We start from the raw sequence: 24,391 nt of genomic DNA, 5'->3' as shown, positions 1-24,391 counted from the left end.
CAAGTTAATATTTAGTCTTTAAGACTGGTATCAAGTTATCTTTTCAAATGGGTTATAGATAGCAAAACATGTGTAAAAAATGCTGACTATGTGTGTTCAATTCTTTCATTACTGCATCTATCGGACTGTTAACATTTTACAAAATGCTGCTATTTTATGTAGAATGCTTCTCTACTTTGTGAATTGTTAATAGTAAACTTGAGAAAAATAGAGGTGTTTTACAGCAATATAATAAAGTAATGTATATTTCCTTAAATAATGCTAACTTCCTGGCAAGCTGATTTTTCTACAGAGCACAAGGTGTGTTTTGTCTTTCATATATATATATATTTTTTCAATAATATTTTTTATTGTTTTTCTTTTTTTTATTCTTTTTTTATATATTGTTTTACAAATCCAGACAGTATTTCATTATGACATTAAATGTGCTTAATGTATGATTGGCAGTTATGTGACATTTTTGTTCAACATTCTTTCTTGTTTTGCATACCAGTAGTTTTGACACTAAAAAGAGACAAAGAAAGTGCAATGTATGATGAAATGTCATAGCTCAGTTTATTGTTCCTACCTTTCCAGTTCTTCAGACTTCCCACAATATTCAGGTAAAGAGAAGTGTAACTGATGATATTTAATACTCTCTGCTTGTTCTGTTCAGGTATCCATTACACGGAAGCTTACATTTTATTTGCAGAGAAGGCTTGAACAATTTCATCTGCCCATTCTTTACAAAGATATAAACTGCTTCTAGAGTAAGTAAAATAATTTTATTTTACATTTTGGCATGTTTCATCGTTTGACATACCATGATGCTTCTGTGTTGGGTTTTAAGTGTTCTGAATCATTACACCAACTTTATGTGAGTATTTTGTTTATTGATTTATACACTGTCTGTAGTGCACTCTTCCTTTTTTATTTCAGTAGTTTCTGCTTCTTCTAGCGACCAAAAAGTAAACATGAAATTATATGTGTATGTAAATATAAATATCATATACGTGTCATGTATAGAAAAGGTTTAGGCTAAGATCTGTAATTCCTGTGGTACAACGTTTATTTCCCTCAGCCCTCAATTCCCTTTTGCATGATGGTGAGTAAGCCACTTAATCTGACTTTCTTGGGGACAATTTGACATTTGGGCTAGGCTCCTCAATGGTTCCCTAGATGACAAACGTAGTAACTGCCCATGCGTTTTATTTAACCAGACTTATGCATATGTATTTGTATATCTATCTATATCTATATAAGCTGTCTTCTCTTGTTTGAAAGTATGAGCATGTGCTTTTGTGTGCATATATGTGAATGTGTTTTAGCAGAAATGAGCTAAGACTGACAATTATTTTAATAGAGTTTTCTTTTTGGTCATACTTGGTAAACTATGGAATAAGTATATTTGAATAAAATATGCTGTGGGTGTGGAGTTAAAATATTCCTTATATAATTAAATTCTCCTTATGACTAATGTAGCTGCATCACTCTCTCTTGGAGCAAGCAGTGTAAAGCATGTATGTTAGACCTTCTTTATATCTGGAATAAATTTGTTCCCATTTTTCAGTTTTTGTAATAGTTTAAGTTTTGCTGTGGTAAATGTCTGCACTGTTATCTGTTTTAGTTTATTGAGATCTATACAGTGTATTTTTTGTGAGCAGTACCTGGGATTCAAGAAGCTTGGCACAAGGACGCTTTTAGCCTTGCGCCGAGCGTCCTCGCTACAGACGGTGCAGCAGCCATAAGAATATGTATGAGGGTGCGCCGCCGCACCCTTGATGTCCACAGGAAATGTGTGCGAGAGCAGGGGGTGTGTACAAGTGCTCTACAGAGGTGTAAACATGCCCCGATAGTTGCAAATCCTACTATGCCTACTAGTAGAGCCCGCCCCTAATAGTAAGCCAGTAATTCAGTGTCCGTGGATACCGAAATGTATGCTAAGCATACAAGAGTGTCCATGAACAATGAAATAAAATCGAAGTAATAAACACACAAGCACGTAGTGGAATGTTGAGCCCTGTCCCTAGAACTTTCACAATTAGATTCCCTGTGTCCCTATTACACATTTGAATTGCTGCAATATAGAAGGTGTAAGCAAAGCACAGCATGTTTGCACGTCGCTGCCCTCTGCCGAGCGTAGATTATACATCAAATTCATTCAACTAGAGAAAAACATGTGGAATCAATGTAAATGTCAATAGTGTAATGTTTAGAGCATCTGTCTAACGAACAGGCATTCACGGTTTGAGCCCAACAATAGCACATATCATTTTCCATGTGGAATTAATGTTGTTTTTCTGTAAAACCAACATAAGAGTATTGCAGGAGATATTTAACTTAAATATCATTCAAGCAAAGTCCCACTGTCATAATGAATAAGGCAGTAGTAAGCAGGTGTAAGCAAAAATAAGCAGCAGTAAACACATATAAGTACCAGTAAGCAAGTCTGAGTGCGCTTGCGCGGGTCTAAGCAGTGTCCAGCATAGGAAATGTATATAAGTATGTACAGATACATAACATACATATATATATATATATATATATATATATATATATATATATATTACGAACACAGTCCCTCGATAGCAGCAAACAAGCAACAGCAGGCAACGTATCAAATCACTATTTGCAGATAAATCCAAAAATATCAGCCAAGGACGTTGCTGAATAGTATAGTTTAATACAATATAAAACTAAAAACACGTAAGCGCTTTCACGGTCCAAGCCGCTTCATCAGACGTAACAATCAAATAAAGCGTCAATGTCTAATTTATAAATAATTCAAAATCCTTTATTAATTGCTTAACTATTAATTGAAAAAAATAATTAAGAATTGTATATAAAACATATGCTGTGCATAATCTATTTCATTTCATCAACTTATAATACCTTAAAACATGTTAAAATAAACAGTGGAAAATGTACAGTGAAAAATGTATTTACAACTTTAAACTAATATGTAATATATGGATATAACTATCTACTTAATCATCTCAGTGGTCTCTGTTTCAGTAAAGGCTTCAGGGAAACACTATCATTGAGACCACTCCCCCTGTGTGCCCCTAGTCGAAAAATCCATTCTAACTCTGCACATTCAGTGTCATTTGTTATATTACCTAATCTCATACTTATATGTTGTATATATATTATTTGGAAAACAAAAGTGTGTGTTACTCCTTCACTCTCTACATGTTTAGCTAGTGCATTATAACATTCCCTTCTAGCTATACTATAGTAGTGGTCTCTTATTCTTTCCCTAAGTGTTCGATTTGTTTTCCCTACATAGAAATATTGACATATACGACAGTTTATTTTCCACTGTTTATTTTAACATGTTTTAAGGTATTATAAGTTGATGAAATGAAATAGATTATGCACAGCATATGTTTTATATACAATTCTTAATTATTTTATTCAATTAATAGTTAAGCAATTAATTGAGGATTTTGAATTATTTATAAATTAGACATTGACGCTTTATTTGATTGTTACGTCTGATGAAGCGGCTTGGACCGTGAAAGCGCTTACGTGTTTTTAGTTTTATATTGTATTAAACTATACTATTCAGCAACGTCCTTGGCTGATATTTTTGGATTTATCTGCAAATAGTGATTTGATACGTTGCCTGCTGTTGCTTGTTTGCTGCTATCGAGGGACTGTGCTCGTAATATTTATTTTGGGTCGTTGTGTCTGAATCATATATAATCAAGGGAAATGGCAGCAACAGCAAACTCAATGAATGAAGAGAGACATGGAGTAGTTAACACCAGACTGCGTGGGTTTCTAACGGAGAGTATGAATCCGCTTATGAAGATGGAGGTGAATTCATACGAAAACAACTTAGCAGTGAATAGAGGTAATGAACAGGAGATATTACTGTTAAGGAAGAACATAGAAAATGACACTTATAAGTTCAAGCGTCTACAGTGTCAGCGCTTCCATTTGGAAGCATGTATAAACTTGAACATCGTTCCGAGGGGCTTGAGGGTTTTGAATATGCCCTCTTATGGAACAGTTTATACGGAGCTGTTGTCACAATGGCAACAAATAAATCTTAATACGAGCAAAGCTTATATGAGGCTACTAGTTGAATTTTTTTCACCGATAGAGGAGAGTCTGAAAGTGGATATATTGCGACAACAGGAGGAACTGTATGAATTGTATGGTGATGGTACGGCGGAGGTGTTTATACAAGAGATGGTGGAGAAAATTGAGAGATATGAAGTGAAGCTTTTGGAGTATAAAAAGAAAAAGTTGTCAAGAGATCTTGATGACTTTAAGAAACAAAATGTCTTTATGTGGCCTAGGGACATTGAGAGAGTGAGTGGGAATAGAATACCTCAGGCAACGGCAGTACAGCGGTTAGCTGAACGACCGAAAACCAGCATTGAGACCAGACCATTGAGGAGGGTAGAGGACATGGGAACGAAGCATCATGTTAGAACTGAACGCTTGGAAACTGAAGCTAACACGGAAGTCATCACACTATTGGAGAAAACAGCAACATTAGACGTAGTTACGTCACCACAGGCTGCTGGTTCGGTATATTCGACACCCATGGAGGGTAATATAGATGGAGGTACGGAGATTTGTAATAACCCAGATGTACGTAGAAAATTAATAGTGGATGGAGCGCATGGACAAGAATTTCCGGTTTTTCCCCTACCTATACGGGTGGGGAGGAAGAAGTCCCAAGATTTGGACACTCCAAAAGGACAGAAAAGGAAGGAAGCACCACAACACCAGGTACGAACAATCAAAAAGATGTGGTCGCAGAGGGACTAGTATGGAACATTTCTGGGTATAAATAAACGGACATAGAAGTTGGACTCATAAACAAAGGACTAGGTTTTGTACCCACATGCAATATAGATGTAAGTGAAGTAATTGTTTCCTTACGAATGTTTGCAAGGAATGTTGGTTTGAAAATGGCACTTGGAATGAATGTAATGGGCAATACAGGGTTAAAGAAGAAAAGTTTATATACACCGACCCTACCAGCAAACATAGAGATTTTTATTAAAGCAGTGGAAAATGACATATACAATGATATAAATTTTTCAGTGGGGCTAAATGAATCTAATGTTACTAGGAGAGAGTTAGAAGCATTAGATAACCTTAAGAATAACAATAATATAGTGATTAGACCCTCAGACAAAGGTGGGCCTACAGTAATAATGGATACAGTATACTATCACAAAACTATGTTGGAAATGCTGGGCACTGAAGCATATGAACAAATAGAGAGTGAGATGGTTATGACTATTATAGATAATGTAAATAAGTCCCTAACAGAATATTTGAGGCTTCAAGTTTTAACTAAAGAGTTATATGAGTATTTTAAGGTAGATTTTCCTATTATTCCTAGGATGCATGGCTTGCCCAAAATACACAAGCATCCCACACTTCCGAAATTCAGACCGGTGGTAGCGGGAGCTGGCTGGATAACGGAAGCAATATCTATATATCTGGACCAGGAATTGAAACAAGTGCTAAAAGGTTACCACCAAGTATTAAAAGATACAGAACATTTTTTGAAAGATCTATATGTATTTGACACAACAAGGGAAAAGGAGGGTAATATCATTATGGTTACCCTAGATGTTGAGTCACTGTTTACCTGCATACCTAATGAAGCTGGTATACTTATACTACATAATCTATTGGTAACAGAATGTAATTATGATAAATTGAAGGCAGACTTTATATGCTACCTATTAGAGCTGGTGTTAGATAATAATATATTTTTGTTTAAGGATACTGTGTATAAACAAAGGAGCGGTGTGGCAATGGGAACAAGCTGTGCTAATGCATATGCAAATTTGATAATGGTTGCATGGGAAAAAGAAAACTTAATAGGACAATCTGATGTAATATTTCACCGACGTTTCGTCGATGACCTTTTTTTAGTTTGGAGAGGGACATTGACTGAGTTAATGAAATTCTATAATACATTAAATAATACAAGTGCGTTTTTAAAGTTTACTATGCAATACTCAACAGAGACTATAAGTTTTTTAGATGTACAGTTAACATTAAACAATAATAATAGTCTAACAACAACAATATTTAGAAAAGCATGCTATTGTCCTGCATACTTACATCGTACCAGCATGCACAATCCAGTGCTATTTAATAATATAATAAAAGGACAGACACTGAGGTTAGCAAGGTTATGCTGTGATGATAATATACTAGCAGAAGAACTGAAGAGACTGAAGAGGGATTTTATGGATAGAGGTTATAGTGCAGCGGATATTGATTATATATGTAAACAAGTATGTGTTAAAAGAAAAACGCAGGCTAAACCTTATTTTTCTATTGAACAAGCAAATAAAGTAAATGATAGTTTAGTGAATATCAATACAAGACCAAATGTAAGTATGGTATTACCTTATGGGAACAATATACATAGAGTAAAAACAGTTATCGAGAACAACTGGAATATCCTACTCACTGATGATAAAACCAAAGAAGTGATAGGAGAGCGACCTAGCTATGTATTCAAGAATTCTAAGAACCTGAAGCAACAACTATGCTATCGTACTATGGTACCGTTAGAAATAGAGAATATAGGGTATCCCAAATAAAATGGTACGAAAAAATGCAATAATTGCAATCAATGTATATACATTGATGAATCTAGGTACTTTAGGCACCCAGACACTATGAGACTTTGGGAACTGAGGGTGAATGGCTCATGTGAGTCCAGGAATCTAGTATATGTAGCCCACTGTCGTATATGTCAATATTTCTATGTAGGGAAAACAAATCGAACACTTAGGGAAAGAATAAGAGACCACTACTATAGTATAGCTAGAAGGGAATGTTATAATGCACTAGCTAAACATGTAGAGAGTGAAGGGGTAACACACACTTTTGTTTTCCAAATAGTATATATACAACATATAAGTATGAGATTAGGTAATATAACAAATGACACTGAATGTGCAGAGTTAGAATGGATTTTTCGACTAGGGGCACACAGGGGGAGTGGTCTCAATGATAGTGTTTCCCTGAAGCCTTTACTGAAACAGAGACCACTGAGATGATTAAGTAGATAGTTATATCCATATATTACATATTAGTTTAAAGTTGTAAATACATTTTTCACTGTACATTTTCCACTGTTTATTTTAACATGTTTTAAAGTATTATAAGTTGATGAAATGAAATAGATTATGCACAGCATATGTTTTATATACAATTCTTAATTATTTTATTCAATTAATAGTTAAGCAATTAATTAAGGATTTTGAATTATTTATAAATTAGACATTGACGCTTTATTTGATTGTTACGTCTGATGAAGCGGCTTGGACCATGAAAGCGCTTACGTGTTTTTAGTTTTATATTGTATTAAACTATACTATTCAGCAATGTCCTTGGCTGATATTTTTGGATTTATCTGCAAATAGTGATTTGATACGTTGCCTGCTGTTGCTTGTTTGCTGCTATCGAGGGACTGTATTCGTAATATTTATTTTGGGTCGTTGTGTCTGAATCATATATATATATATATATATATATATATATATATATATATATATATGTATATGAAAAAAGAACAACGTAACAATAAATCATACAAAAGGAATGAGAAGGGAATCAACAGCAACTCCAGTATTATATAGTGCTGTCAGCGCATGTCATATCAAGCTGGGCAGGAGTGAGCAAAGCACTGCTACTCACACCACAGGCAGGATACTACCAGTGGGAGTAACATTGTTGAGCTGCTAAGTCTACTTTACACACAGAGGGTAGAATTGATAGGCTATTTGGCCATCCGACCATTACACAAGCAAGGGCAGGGATGTTCAAGGACTAAATGGTGGGAGTGCCTGAGAATACATGGGTTGGGACAACATACATGTAGGGCCCCTAACACTCGGGAGAGGGCAATGTGTGGAGGTGTGTCATGGCTGCGATAACAACTGGACAATGTATGGTATGCGTGTATGTTGAAATCGGGTGGGGTGGAGGAACTATGGGTATGAAATTATGGAGCCAGGAGTATCAGGGTTGGATGGGCTAGTTCTAATTGGACCACCCCATGGAGGTCAGCAAGTTTGTTATAAGAATATATGCATACACACATGCAGACATCAATATGTAGAAGTACATTCTCTGTAACACATTTATTCCATTTGCAGACATAAATGACATGAATGTACCCTAACAAACCTCGACAGTAGATAGAATAATATGTTGTGCGTAAGGGGGAAGGGATGAAACTGCTAAAATGCAGAAGTGTGTACAATGTCCGAAGTCAGTGCTGTGCTGAAAAAAATCAAATGTGAGGACTTTCCCGAACATGGAATCATTCCTGTGATCTGCCTGCTACAGCAACGCCAATTACAATACCGGTCTATTTGTAAAAGAAATACGCAAAACACATACATAATTAGGCTCTCATGTGTAACGTGGGCGTTACCACATAGTCATACTTATTAATTTATTGTAGTGTCATATTAACGGGAGTAAGGACGTAATGAAGTATAGAGTCTAATCTTGACATAAAAACATGCGTTCTCCATGTGGGACAACCCAAAAATTGCGAATAGTATCCTTTTGGTCGCTCATGTCACCAATGTTTGTGGACTAAAAGTTTGGGAGTTCTGAGGATAAGTGGAGTGAGTCAACCGATGGGATGGGTCTATAGGAGTAGGGAGTGGCCAATGTGTAGTGGTGTGGATATACCATGAATCCAACTGGAGAATGGATGATTGCAGTGTTAGGGAGGCATTGGGGTGTGTGTTTGGGGAACCAGGAGCCATGGGTATATAAGAATATATGCAAATGAAGCAGCACAGCAATAGTGTATTGGTTAGAGCAACCGCCTAATGAACAGACATTCCCGCACCAAATCCCAGAGCATCACATACCATTTACCATTGGTAATCTGTACATGACCATATTGCGACATCTGTCTGCTGTATAATCTGCAAAATAACAATTAAAAGTTAAATGGAGTGAAGTGTCAGTGTCATAATGAATAAGGCACTAGTAAGCAGGTTTAAACATATGTAAACAACAGTAAGCATGTGTAAGTGTGTTTGTGAGGGGTATGCATTGCTTTACAGACACACACACACACACACACACACACACATATTATATAAGGACCTTACAACCTGCAATGTGGTCCTAATGTAACCAAGGATTGTGTAATATGGAATTCTATGTTAGGACAGCAAATATGGGGAATACATACCTTCACAAATACTGGAAGCATATATGTGCATATACTCCAGATAAAATGTAGTGGAAGCAGCTGTTGAGGTACTGACAGCATGCATTCTTCATGAGTATGGACCTTCCAGCAAGTACAGGTCCCCAGTGTCACACCAAGAAATAGTCTGCTGTCCAAGTCATTTGGCCATCAAATGTACCCACTTATCTGCATCACAGGCAGCTGGGGCTTGCACACATCTTACATGCCATGGCGTGGACCCCATACCCAAGAGGTAGCACCCAGGAGTTGGACATGTAGCCATACCTTACCATTCCATGGCAAACAGTGCAGACAGTCATGTACGTGGTGAGGATGTATGGGACAGGAATAATGTAGGAAATAAGCAGATGGCCATCCAAGACAGATGATGCCACATGTAGCAAACCAGTCATGCAGGCTGCCTAGTAACATGCCACAACACTGAGGGACTTGCAGGAATGTCTAGCAAGTACTAGCTGTGCAGTACCCATGTCAGCAATTGCCTGGACTCTGCATACATTTGGCCCATGGGTTAGGGTAATCAGATGGGACAGTTGTACCACAAGAAACATCAGCTAGTGCTCTCTACAGGTAGCATATGCATAACAGAAAAGGTCCGCAAAAGACATGCATCTCAATGTGTACTGGTGTACCAAGACCACGTTGGAAACCTACAGACAGTATCAAGATTATACATGTGCTGCACAACCAATACCCCACCCCCCCCTCAGGCCCACCATCCCCATCTGTACCTTGCTGGTGCCAGTGTACACCTGTATGTTTGCCATTCATTAGTTAAGACTAGGCTGGTACACATGGTGTTCAGTGTTTGGGACACTGCAAAATAACACACATGTGTAGGCCATAGTTGTCAAGCATCTGCACAAAGGCTGAGGGTGGGGAGGGGGTGTCATCATAACACAACAGTGCACTGAAGCAGAGATACAAAGGATGCTATGAATGGCTGTATCTGCACACAGTCAGGGTCAGAAACTGTGGCAGACATAACCCTGACTCCCCAGCAATAATGATGGCAGTGTGTGACCTCCAAGGGATGTGCACATGAATTGACCTTGGAATCATGCAGAGCTGGGGGACATTTGTAGGGCAGACTGACCAAATATTGACAAATGCAGATGGCCCATGCTAGTATACCCCAGCCAGGAATAGTGACTTCTGTAGTACACATAACAGTAGGTGCAACAAACCATCATGATAAGGGCATGCACAAATATGCACCCACAAAGTGTATGCATCTCAATCAGCATCTGCACAACTAACACATTTGTTTGACACTGCATTTGATTGTACAGTTCATATGTCACATATCAGGTTTGTGTAATGTTAACATCTGCAGTAGTGTGGTCCCACGGCATATCAAGGAAGATGGCTTCATATCATTAAGGGTGTGTACACTCCCCATAGCCATGGTAAGGTTTGACGGTTGTCAGTGTAATTGTATTGTATTGGCCATACATGCACTGCTGATGATGAGATATGTAAATCAGACATCAGGCATTCACAAATGACATCTGTCCACATATCATCCCAGGTATGTGTCAAACAAACACATAGGGGCTGTGAGCAGCAGAGCAGACATAACTGACACAGTAATACACATTCAGCAATGGTGTGTACACTTATGAGGTATGATGACAATACATGCCAGGGTGCTGAACAGATGCACAGCATTACTGTGTACATGGGTGCAGTGGGTTCCAGGGTAAGGGGCATCACCTACTAACACAACCCATGCATCAAAGAGATAATATAATGTTGCTAGCAGGGATTGACTATAGCCGCACTGCTTGCTATTAAGTGCCATATGTCATGCATGTTGACAGATGGGTAATGGAGGTCTGTGTGTAATATCTTCATGAAACCTCACCTGTAAGTGTGTGTGGGGGTGTGGGGTTATTTTGTCTGTAAGTGCAATCTGGTGGAGTGGAGGGGGGTTGATGTATGTAGGATGTGTGTGTGTATGTGTGTCTGTGTTTGTGTGTGTGTGCCCATGTATGCACATGTGTGATTGTGGGGCTGTTCATACCTCTTGACTTCCCTTTGAAATGTGCAGTATATGGACATGGACAGACACATGAGACGCCAGGAATACTTGTCTGACATGTAATCTCAGGACAGCTGGTAGTATAATAAGGTCTGTAGCATGGAACATGCATTGGGAGAGAAACTAGACACCAGATATACTGTTATAATCACAATCAACAGAAAGGGGAAAGAATACTCATGTATGCAGCACTACAGATGCATTGGGGAATTACTAGGCAACACCAGAGAGTGTTTGCAAATATTACTGTAATCCACAAAAAAAGTTAAAAGAGCAACAGATCTTGCACCTACTGAACAATAGTTATGTATGACATTCCAGTGCATGACATTATTGAGTCACTGTAATAGATTCTAACATATGGGGACCATGCTCAAGTTGTCTGGACAAACCCAGGGTGAGCACTGGATGATAGCAGTGAGTCTTTGAAAAACTGACTTCAATCAGGTCAAAGAGGTAATGGAGTAACATGTCATGTTTTGTTATCATTTGTCTAGGCAATTAGAAGAATGATACATTAATGATTGGTTTTAATGACTGTGAGTTTCCAAGACTGATGCAGGATGGGGAACTTAAGAGAATAAACTAGGGACAGTCTGTAAACTCAGGGACAGGTAAGTATTATGGTGGAATGTCAGGGTGTGTTTGTGTGTGTGTGTGTGTGTGTGTGTGTGTGTGTGTGTGTGTGTGTGTGTGTGTGTGTGTGTGTGTGTGTGTACTGCTAAGCAATGATGTACAGGTCTTAAAGTGCATTTCTGGTTTTCCCCTCAAAGGTGGCGAGGTGAGTCAGCGTCCCTCCTGTAGGCAATCTGATGGTGTCCATACAGACACTGAAAATAATAATAGGTGTGTTGGGGCACAGGCGGGATTGTCAGAGGTTGAAACTGTGCCATAATTTGACATCCCACTGTGTTCCACCCCATCCACACACACAGTCACAATGCCTATACTTACCCCATCACCATTGGCCATAGCAGAGGGACAGTTGGCAGTTGTTGGCAGTGCATTGGACAGTCTGGTATCTATGGTACGTGTGTCTGGATACAGCAGCCATAGCCGGATGTCCGGCAAGGTACCACATAGGCAGAGGTACATAGGTGGTTGTTGGAGGCCTGTTGGTTATTGTGCCCCTGGCAGAAGTGCCACATCTGGTATCACCAGATGCATGTTTCAGGCTGTCATGGAGGCACAGGCACATATGGAATGGTACACCAGACAGGCTCTGAGGCTGCATAGGGCTGCTGTTCCAGCTGTTACTGACAACATCCTTGATCTTGCAGGTGCCCTCCATTATTATACAGAGGTCATGGATAGATGGTGGGGTGAGATGGCGGGACTCCTCAACCATGGATTGTCCGTGCTTGAGCATGTAGTGAGAGTGATGCGATGGCCACGTGGATGTAGGCCAGCAACACCAACAGCTGGAGATCAACATGGATGTGCAAGGACATCAAACCACTCCAGTAGTGGCATTATCAGCCCCAGCACTGCAGGGGGGGTGCTGTCCACACCACAACATGCCACGTGCACATGGCCCTGGCCATTCTCAGGAGGGACTTGGTTCCAGCGGACGTATGTCATCATCAGGGGAGAGTACCATATTGTGGCTTGTACTTGGATTTGCCCATGGAAGCCCTGGCAGGCACAGTTCTCATGTCCATGGCTGGAGGTGGTGAACTGCACAACCTGCCAGATATGGTCTGCAGCTGTCCAATGAACACCCGTATAGGGCAGCCACATGGCAAAACTGCGTACATGCATACTCACACACAATACAAACACAGCTAGGGCAACCCCATACCTACAAACACCACATCACCAAGGCCATATCAATAATTAAAACCCCTCACTCACACACCTGGTGTCAAACATATGCCTCACCCTAGGTCTCTGGAAAACCAACAACATACCCTGTGCATATGATGATACCTGTGCCACATCCCTGTCATCCATAACATCGATGCAGAGACAAGTTAATATGGTTCTGATACACACGGTGACTGTACTATGGTGTATCAATGTACTGCTGTGTAAAATGTTGTCAGCAGTAAAGTTTAATGCTTACATGTCAGGAAGTGTAGCTGTCCAGCCATGATGCATTCTAGCTGTTATTAACACTGAGTGATTGTGATCTCCATAATGTTATCCATTTGTGTTGTAGGTGTCCATGTGTCAGCAGGAGAATGGTCTGCTGTCGTATCCTACAAGGGGTATTGCACAGTGGTGACACCTTGGCTGTGCCATATCCTGGGTACAGGTGAACACATGTCACAGGTCTGTATAACAGTTATTGCCTGTGCCACATGTCAGATAGGTCTGGGGGTGGTGTATACAGGTGAATGCATGGTGGCAGATGTTAGCAGCCCTTCACCAGTGGACAATGGTAAGTGTACTGGGTGGTACACATCACATATTTGTGTATAACACACACAGAAGCTTTGGTGTTGATGCACTATATAGAGAATACTGTACACATGGATGTATGTACCTGTGCAAGGAACCCATTGTAGCCTATATAATTCCACCAAGCCACAATAGACACAACACATTGGGGAATAAGCAGTCCGCTAGTTTAATGTCATTGACGATGGTACTGTCAGGGTATATGTCTCCTTCCCCAATGTAGTGCAATCCTCAACTCATTAAACATATGTGTGCTGGTGTGGGTGGCACACCCCTACCCTTTTGAGGGTGAGAGGTGCTGTAGAACTGCAAATAGTATGATAGACAACTACCTAACCTGTTAACATGAACTGTACAGTATTACGACCAGCTAAGTGGGGGGATACACTCAACAGTAACTGCAATGATGTTGGCTGTGTCCACAGCAGCCACACCCAGCTATATATACCAACCCCAGTATCACTGCGCACCTACACAATGGGGAAGAGGCCATTTACACATCTAACACTAGTTGTGATGGAATGTATGTCCACAGGATGATACCTGTGAAATATATTCTAGGCAATTCCTGGATAGATGACCTCCTGGGACATGTATATTCTGCAAACTGAAGTAGATTCCTCCACATACACGCACACTCTTACTTGGCAACACTGGGACTAGACCCCTACCTAGGTATGTAGTGCTACTGATGTGTGTGGCTTTAATTGCGCACACCATACAGCTTTTAGGATGAGGTGTATTCCAGGTTACATGTTACATGAAGAACATCCCCAGGCATGTACAGTATGGTAATGGGGGCTATACTGGTTGTTTATGGACAATACATAGTGTGACATACCGTCATATACACATTGACAAACACATAACACTCAGACACACATCTGAGAGACCTAGGCCTATCAATGCTAACTACCTTGTAAGTGTGCCCATTGTGTTACAGGTAGGTTGTACACAGCACATGCATAACTGGGTTGGATAGTGTTATCAGTTACCTGTATGGTTATTGGTGACAGTGGTCCCCATACAGTGGAACATGGGACATGTACCGGGGGAACCATGGTGCTATGGTGTAATGACAGTATACCCAGCACCCACACCCTACTGTTGATATTGTATGCACTGAAACCCACGATAACACTCTGACATACCCACCATCACACATTAACCAGGACTGTAATACAACTCCTCATCCATGCCAAGAGCACTACTACAGGGATATGCATCTAATGCACATGCCACAGGCATAGTAGGGTGATGCATTGTCATAGCTCTCCTATGGTCACCAACATCACTATCTCTTATACTGTGTGGTAAGGTGTGTGGTATTGTATTAGGAGAATGTGGCCTCAGAATGCTGTATCCTACATATATACATACATGCACACATACACACACACCTGCCAGAACTCAGTGGGTATCCCATGCCTATCAACCCGTTTGTACAACAGTGTTGTGCTGGTACTGCAAGGCCCAGGTAGCCCTTAGGGAGAAGAGTGTAACAAGGTACATGTAATGTCTGGTACAGCAGCAGCAGCCACATCTAATTATGGCAATGGGGGGGTGCGATGAGTGTGAAGGGCCTTAGGGTATTCCCAACTACAGGTATACAAACACACAGACACTGATAGTCTCAGTAATGCACGTGTACACATTTGTCAGTACTGGGGTGCATTGGTGCAGTTGTTCATAGGTGTGTACCAGGCTAATGTCCATGGAGAGATGGGAACTGTAGGGGATGTGTGTACAGTTGTATCGTGCCACCTGCTATTTGCAAGCAGGCCATCAGTCAACAGATACCACTGGGGTGATCCTCAGGGTGAGAGTGACATGCATTAGACAATCATCTGGGTTCCTCTTGCAGTGGGCCAGTGAGGTGCTCCAATTGACATGTATGCAACATGTATTACATAACATGGTCAGTGTCTACATTGGAGACCTGTACCCAAGCATGTTCTGTTGATTGTGGTAGAGTAGTTGAGGTTTCCATGGCATGGGTTGCATACATGGTGTGGATTCCTATCTGTGGCATTCATAACACAGCTGGGCAGACATGTCATTGTCAGTCAAGCATTGATTACCTATAAGTATCCAAGATGGATACCTGACATCTGCACATCTGTACAGAGAACAGACAGACATCAGCTAACCAACTAGCAATGCATTAGGATGAATGTGTTGACAGATAGACATCTGACACCAATAGGTATGCCACAACTATATGACGGCAGCCCTCACTGACATGTGCTATGCAGACAGTAGTCTACAGTTATTTTCCACTATCCAGTAGGAAATATTTAATGAGACACAACTCACACACAAGAAACACGACAGTGAGGACTCAGAGTCCATCTTTGTATGCAGGGGTGTTTGTTTCCAGTACTACAATTTAAAATCTACTCTTATTGGGAAAGCACTGTCAACAGTAGTAATGTAATGATGCACTACATGCCAGTCTGACTGCATATAACCTGGGATACCACCCATGTATGTAACACATTCAAATGGATAAGAGTGTTGTACAGGCCATATATACTCATGTGTTTCAGATTGTAGACTCACACTCCTTGATACTGTAAGGACAGCACATAGACACATGTTATGTACATGGCATTACATACACTTATTAAATATGTCATTACCCTGCTATGTTATTAGACTGTAATGTGAGCACTGGTTACCAGGGCTGAGCCATGCTTAGCAGGTGTCAGCATTGCTGCAATATTACAGCTAAGCACATTTGCGCACTAGTAAGCAAAGCCTACACAGTGTAAGTGCCTGTACGTTTAATCGTACGGTAGCAGCACTTACCATCATGCGCACCCACTCAAATGCACTTAAAGCTGCTCAAAACTGTCTTAACCACTCTGTATCCAACAGCCCTCATTCTGCTCAGCAATAAAATAAGCAGCCCTTGTTGGTCTTAAACCCAGGACCCTGTACACTATAGTTACAGCAGTTAACCACTAAGCCATGACAGCTGCAACAAGAAATGTTGTTTTTCCAATATATCTGTCAGTACACATACTGAATAGTATTAAACAATTTCTGTGACTCCTACAATTGTGTAGTACTTGTTAGTGATATTACTGTTGTATCACTTATGTTGTTATATCTAAATATACACATATCAGAAAAATACAGTGTGATACATCTGGAAAGGTATACACAACAGTAATGTGTGTGTGTGCGTGTATATATATATATATATATATATATATATATATATATATATATATATCATATATGTAGATATCTATAACTATATGTGCATTTATATATATATATATATATATATATATATATATATATATATATATATATATATATGTATGTGTGTGTGTGTGTGTATGTGCATGTATATATATGTACACACACACACACACACACACACATATATATATATATATATATATATATATATATGTATATGTCCATATATGTATGTAGATATGTATACATTTATATATCTATATATCTATATAGATATATGGATATATATATATATATATATATATATATATATATATATATATATATATATATATATATACATATATGTTTAACATATGTCCAGAACATGGAGTGGAGTCATACCCCAGCACCAATAGTCTCAACCTCACAGTGCAAGGAGATGTCAGGTAAGTATTGCAGGTATACATATAGACTGTTGCTACTGTAAAAGGGGTTGTCTTAACAGAAATGTTGTGTGTGGGAGGTCACATCTGCTATTGACATGTATGCCATCAGTTACTGACAGACATCCTGAGGTCATCATAGTACAGTACCACAGAAATCACAGTAATGGTCCTGTGGAATACAGCAGAGATATGACCAATAAATATGGACAGTCTGACACACTCTGGTCAGTCCAGAGTTATACACAGAACCCCTTATTGCAAGACATGTGGACCAAGCCTGACAATTTGGATGTTAACAACCATGTAAATGGGTATATCACGTAAATACTGGAATGCATATACCCACACAGTTTATGCATTCACACACTCCTGTCTGTTCTGACACATAATAATCGGTGGTTCAGAGGTCACATGCCCACATACTACCCAGTAATTAGTGACATACAGCTGTACAGCATCCCACTGCTTTGTCAGAAATACATGACAGTTATGGTGGCCTGGCAGCAGTACATCTGACAAACATTTGGACATAACATCACACTTGGTAAGTACACTGAGCTGCTAGGCATGTCACAAAGCACTGTGCAAACTACAGGCAGACTGCCACAACACTGGCCTACATTTCTTATGGGGGAATACTCATGTACCTGCAAATATAGCAGGCTCTACAGGCATATCACAGCACAGAGTAACAGACATCTGTGTGAAAGTGCTTACCCACAACCAATGTGAACACAGCTACAGCCACATACGGTAAGCATGCTTAATATTACAGTATATGGACTGTATGATCAACACCATCCTCGTATGTGCCACTCACACACTAACCCTACATATACTGGGCCACTACACAGTGTAGTCCGATGCCTGACTGTGGTATGGGACATGTGTGTGCTTGGCTCTACAAACATGTAAGCCAATAGGGTACCATACACTGGAGTAGCATGTAACATCAGATAGAACAGGACCAAGAACAATGACATCTACCACAGTCTGTACACAGGCCAAGGTACACATTCACAATACACACACTGTCGACATTCATCATAAGTACACAGGCCTCACTACTGTACAAACTACAACAAAATGTCCAGGTTTTGTCCTCAAATATAACCCCTACTATACATAACAGGTCTAGCAGTCTGATATTGCACTGGCTTGTTACCAGGTATGATTTCAATAAATAATGGTGTACTGAACATATGCACCACTTACTGCATGACATATGTACAAAGGTTGATGGAGTTGTGGCTGGAGGCACAAATACAGGGCCAATATTGACATGTTGCTGTGATAACCTCATCCATTTACTGGTGTAAGAGGGTTTGTTCTGACAAATGCTCTATGAGGGATATGAAGTCAGTAACTCTCATGGCTGTCACCATGTACTGACTGCAATCCTCAGACTATGCCTCTGCAGTTCTAAGATAGGTAATCTGTGAGTAACACAAGACACATAAGACTCCAAACACTGCCCAGTCTGCAGATAACCCTACAGGTGGGAGTTTCCTCAACCACGTAACACTGTCATGACAGGAATACAGCTCAGCAAGCTCCTGCCTGGTGCCCTGCAGAGTTCTTCAGCAGCAGAGAGACAAAAGAGAAACTTTGGAGTGATTAAGTATCATTTTTCTGCATTTTTTGCTGCCTTTAGCTAATTCCACCTAAAGTGCCAATTTTCTAGAGTTTCTGTGATTTAAAAAGATTGTTTCAGCTACATATTGTACTTATTTTACTGTCTGCACTTTAACAAAGTCATTTTTGTGTTTAAATTACCTGTTTAACTGTTGTAGGCTACACACTCAAGTGTGATAGCCATTTCTGTGCATTTAAAGTTTTTTTTTTTTTTTATTATATCTGCTTTATTTTCTAAAAAAATGTATACTTGTTTTCCCACCTTTCTAAACTAGTATAGTCCAGTTTTCAGGTTAGTGCCGAATTCAGGGCTGTGCTACAAGTTGCTGTGTTTACCCATACCTTACTTGGATAGCAGGAAGTTTCTCTGTTCACCTGTGAGAGAGGGGAGCTTTGAGCAGCCTATCTGTCCCTGGAGGAGTGGTTTCAGCCCAGAAATTAATAGTTTTTGTCATTTTGGGCTAATTTCTATCTCTTTCATTTCCCTTCTATAAAATCTGCATTTGTGAGGTTTTGCACACCGGGCAGTGCAGGTTAGTTAGGGTATAACTATTCCACAAAGCCTGATCTTCAATTTTTCCCTTGAAACTAGACAAACTTTCAACTTAAGCACTCAAACCTTTCACTTTGCAGCCGGGCACTTGCTCAAAACTCATAGCAAGCACTAATAAACCTTAGCACTAGACCACCATATACTGTAGAGAAGGTCAAAGCTCTCTATTCGACCTTACCAGCCAATCAGTAAAACAGTTCACTGTACCTATCCAGGCATCTCCAAAGGGCAGTTTCAGGTGCATGCTCTGGTCCAACTGGCAAATCTGGGCATTTTGAGGCAATATTAAAACTGCCTCATGTACACAGACAACCCTCTCCTCCTACCACCAAACACTAATACATGTGAGAGATGCAATTGTACAGCCAAACTGGAGGCTAAGCTCTCTCAACCCAAGACTGGACCAGACAGTCAAGAGGAGAATGAATTACTTGCATCACACCACCAGTCTCACACAGAACTATGAAACCAGCACTGGCAAAAAACACACATAATTATACGAAAAACATACTCAGAAACTCTAAATAAAAATCTGCAAAAGCAACAGAGACCTCCAAAGCAGACAACCAAGCAACCTCCACCCTGCAACACAAACCATGAAACACAGACTTCACAAAACCAGTGTGCCACACAATCACAGCCTTTAAAGCAAAATAACATACCCAACACACTAGTAATAGGTGACTCTATAGTCAGGCACACTGACATCCCACTCACTAGGCTGAACAAGGAGAAGGTTACTGTTAGCTGCCTGTCGGGTGCCAGGATCCACCACATAACACAAGCACTCAAGCCACTCCAGAGCAAGTACAAATATGACTCTTTTATTGTCCATATTGGTGTGAATGACCTGAGCCATACCTCCCTGGACTACATAAAAAGAGACATGGAAGAGCTCTCTGATCACATAGTGCAGGTCGGTAAGACCCTGACCTTGAGTAGCATCCTGCCCTCACCAAGAATGATACCAGGGTATAAAGAAAAAATTATCAGTTTCAACAATTGGCTAAGCTTCTGTTGTCATTCAAAGGGGATCCATTGTCTGCCAGCCTGGGATGACATGCTCGACAAGCCACGCTGCTTTGCTAGAGATGGCTTGCACCTGTCACCCTTACATTTTCAAATACTGGCCAAGGCTCTTGCCACCCCCATAGTGCCTTTTTTAGGCAAGGCTCAAAAGACAAACCCACCGCCATAAATAGCACAAGTAACAAAAAACTGAGGGTAATGCTACTCAATGCCAGAAGTCTAAACCTCAAAATGCACTCACTCGAGGCACTCCTCAGTATGGAGAAAACTGATATATGTGCAGTACCAGCACTTCCAAGCTACAACTCATACCATACATTTCAGCCACAAAACCCAGACCGAAATACAAAAGGTGGGGGCGTATCCATATTCATCAAGGATACCCACATCTCCAGGTTAGTTGCACAGCACGATGCTTCAGAGATCATCCATGTGCAACTAACAACAGGCAAATCTGCAATTCAAATTGTAGTTTGCTACAGATCACCCACCATGTCCCGGGGCCCCCATTCTGCATTTCTGGAAACACTCTGCAACATAAACGTCCTACCAGACACTCTGATATTGGGTGATTTCAATTACCCAAACATTAACTGGGAGAACTACTCAAGTACTAACTCCCTAGTCCAACATTTTCTAGAATTTATAAACTCAAATGCCCTGGATCAACTGGTTAACACCCCCACCAGAGGTGACCAACATATTGGACCCAGTCATCACCAACATGGGCGACTGGTGTTCCACACCAGAGGTTAACCCCTCACTGGTTAGATCTGACCATGAACTAATCACTCTGGATATCTGCATTCTGCCCCCGGTCAAAGAAACCACCATAAAAAACTTTTCAAAATCAAACTTCACATTACTTAAGACTGAGGTGGAAAGTTTCAAAGCCCCCATGCTAAAGGATAACGCTGCCCAAGATGCAAAATCCTTTACTAATGCACTCTACGAGCACCTACAAGAATGCATGGATCATGCTATCCCAAGCAAAACTAAGACTCACTCCTCCAAGAAAAGGAAAACAGTCTGGTAGACCCCTGCCATAAACAAGCTATAAAATTGAAGGAAGAAACTAGTACAGAAAAGAATAAAATCCCAAGAAGGCAAAACATCCCTGATCAGTATCAGCAAGAAACTATGATCCCCAATAAAATCATCCAAGGCTAGCTTTGAAAGAAAAATTGCCAAGTACTCCAAAGATAACCACACGGCATTCTTTAGTTATGTCAGGAATCTAAGTGGCAATTCTCAGATCTGCTCGGAGTTAGTGCAGAATGGCACAAAATACACTGAACCAACCAATATCGCTGACATCCTGGTAGACAGGATCAGTGCAAACCTCACTCCTCTCTCACCCCCAAAATGGCCCATAACCATACCAGAAGAATGTAGTGCTACTGAAATCACAGACAGGTTAAAATAGCCCTCTCCAAAGCCAAAAACACATCATCAGTGGGATCGGACAGTGCCCCGGTTGCATCCTGCATGAGCTCAAAGATGAACTAACCCCACACCTAAACACACTGTTCAAACTCAGCCTCTCCACAGGCTACATACCCATAGAGTGGCGCACAGCAATGGTTATTCCGCTCCACCAAGGTGAAGCCACAACAGACCCAGGGTACTATCAACCTATAAGCCTGACTAGCATGGTCTACAAGGCTATGGAGTGCATCATCATGGATCTCATTAACAGAGAAATTCGAAACCTCCAAACACTGGACCCAACCCGGTTTGGCTTTGTTAAGGGCAGATCATGCCTGCTAAACCTGGTGGAATGCTTTGAGCCAGTTACCAAGGCAATAGATGAGGGAAAGGTGGTCCACACAGCCTACCTAAACCTCGCACAAGCCTCCAACACCATTCCCCATTCTGGTATTATAGACAACCTCATCAGCCTGAACATAAACCCCAACATCATCACATGTGTTGCCAACTGGCTTCTGTACAGAACCCACATGGTAAGAGTTGTGGGAGCTAGATCTGACTCTAAACCGGTTACAAGTGGCATTCCCCAGGGCTCAGTCCTAGGACCCCTCCTGTTTGACATATACTTCCCAGAGGTACAGGCGAGCTCAAGAGGTCTATGGCTGACCAAGTTCACGGATGACTGCAAACTAGGAGCTATAATTGACTCTCCAGCTGGCACAGACATCCTCCAAAGGGGTCTCACTGAGACAGATACCTGGTGTCAAAACCATGGCCTCAAGCTAAATGCCAAAAAAGTGCATAGTCACCCCCTTTGGAAATAACAAAGTACCCACAAACTACCACATAGGTGGGAGCCCCCTAAATACAGAAGACATAATAAGGGATCTGGGAACCCAAGTAGATAGTAATCTTTCCTTTGATAATCACATTGCCAAAGTAGTTAGAAAATCCTTCTATGTGGCCCACCTAATCACAAAAGGGTTTGCATCCAGATCAAAAGAGGTCATTGTGCCCCTCTATGCATCACTCATCAGACCTATCATGCAGTACAATGCCCCATTTGGGATGTTCCTTACAAGACACCTGCAACAGCTGGAAAGACCATAGAAGTACCTCACCAAGAGGATCACTGGCCTCAAGCAGATGCCCTATGCAGCTCAACTGAAGAAACTCCAGCTGTACTCAGTTGCATACCACCTACTCAGAGGTGATATATGCCTGACATACAAGGCAATGTCCAACCCGGAATTGATTGACATGCTCCACCTAAAGAAAACCATATCCTCTCGAGTCACACACTCTAGGGATCTAAACTTCACCACAACAATAAATAGGATGTGCTGGAGGGATAAATTCCTGTCCCAGAGACTTCTCATGCTCTGGAACAAGATTCCACTCTACATTAGACAAAGCTCCTCACTAACACTCTTCAAGAGAAACCTTGATGAGTGGATGGGAAACAGAAAGTTTACCCCGGGGATCACTTCAATGGCTCTGCTGGACTGAATTACAGGGAACTAATCTAAGGGGGCTGTGAAAGCCAACACATTCCAGCTAGGCTTATAAATGCCTTCAGGCAGATAGCCTAGTACCTACCTATGAACCTAAGAAGGCCAAAGAGGCACTCTGCTTGACATGTATGGGCAGTCTATTCCAGAGTCTGGGGAGTCTCTGGGTTCAGGAACCCATCCCTCCAGCATGTTTTGTTCAGTGTGATTACAAAGCTTGGATTCTTGGACCATGTGGCTCTCAGGGATTGGGGTTTCTTTAAGTGTAGCATGTCCAACAGCTCTGGGTTTGACATGGCACTGTATGTTAAGCAGAGATCACTTTTGAGTAGATGATATGTGACAAAGTATAGCTGGATGATTTTCAGATGGTCAGCATAGGGCATCTGGTTTAGGCCTGATTCTTTTAGTGTGGTATTTCTGCAGCCTTTCTAGTTGTTGCAGATGTCTTGTGAGGTACATACCAAATGGGGCATTGTATTCTGTACTGGGTCTACTGAGAGATGACTACAGTGGGATAATGGCCTCCGTTTTTCTGGATGAAAAGCTCTTAGTGATGAGGTGTACCACAAAGGTGTTTTTTCTGACTGTTGTGGTGATGTGGTTATCAAAGGTGAGACCACTGTCCACCTGTGTCCCTAAGTCTCTTATCACACATCTGGTGTTTAGTGTACTGCCACCTATGTGGTACTTCATGGGTACATGTTCCTTCCCAAAGGGAATAACTATATATTTCTTATCACAGAGCTTAAGGCCATGCTCAGGCACCAAGCATTTTTTTTCTGTAAGGCCCTTTAGTAGAATATCCACATCATTTGTGGATTCAGTATTGGCTCCCAGTTTGCAGTAATCTGTGACCTTTGTTAGCCAGAGTACCTTAGCATTTGGCCTATATTTCAGAGCAGTAGATGCCAAACAAGAGCGGTC

At 40.8% G+C, this 24,391-nt stretch overlaps 1 protein-coding gene across 2 annotated transcripts in view; it reads left to right on the top strand.

Moving 5' to 3' along the window:
- The window catches only part of LOC122794810 (IgGFc-binding protein-like), a 159,056-nt gene that overhangs the window by 35,890 nt on the left and 98,775 nt on the right, over positions 1-24,391 (top strand). Inside the window, exon 2 of one of the 2 annotated variants that reach the window (XM_044063421.1) lies at positions 656-749. The gene's annotated coding sequence lies outside the window, so the exon portion shown is untranslated. Of the gene's footprint in view, positions 1-623; positions 750-24,391 lie in introns of those variants that run through there. The other variant, XM_044063420.1, reaches the window with a different exon arrangement.

Source organism: Protopterus annectens, chromosome 2.part1, assembly GCF_019279795.1.
Source record: "Protopterus annectens isolate FY-2018-M chromosome 2.part1, PAN1.0, whole genome shotgun sequence".
NCBI lineage: Eukaryota > Metazoa > Chordata > Ceratodontiformes > Protopteridae > Protopterus > Protopterus annectens.
The sequence above is the reverse complement of the archived record's forward strand: the minus strand, read 5'-3'. Positions and strand labels throughout refer to the sequence as shown.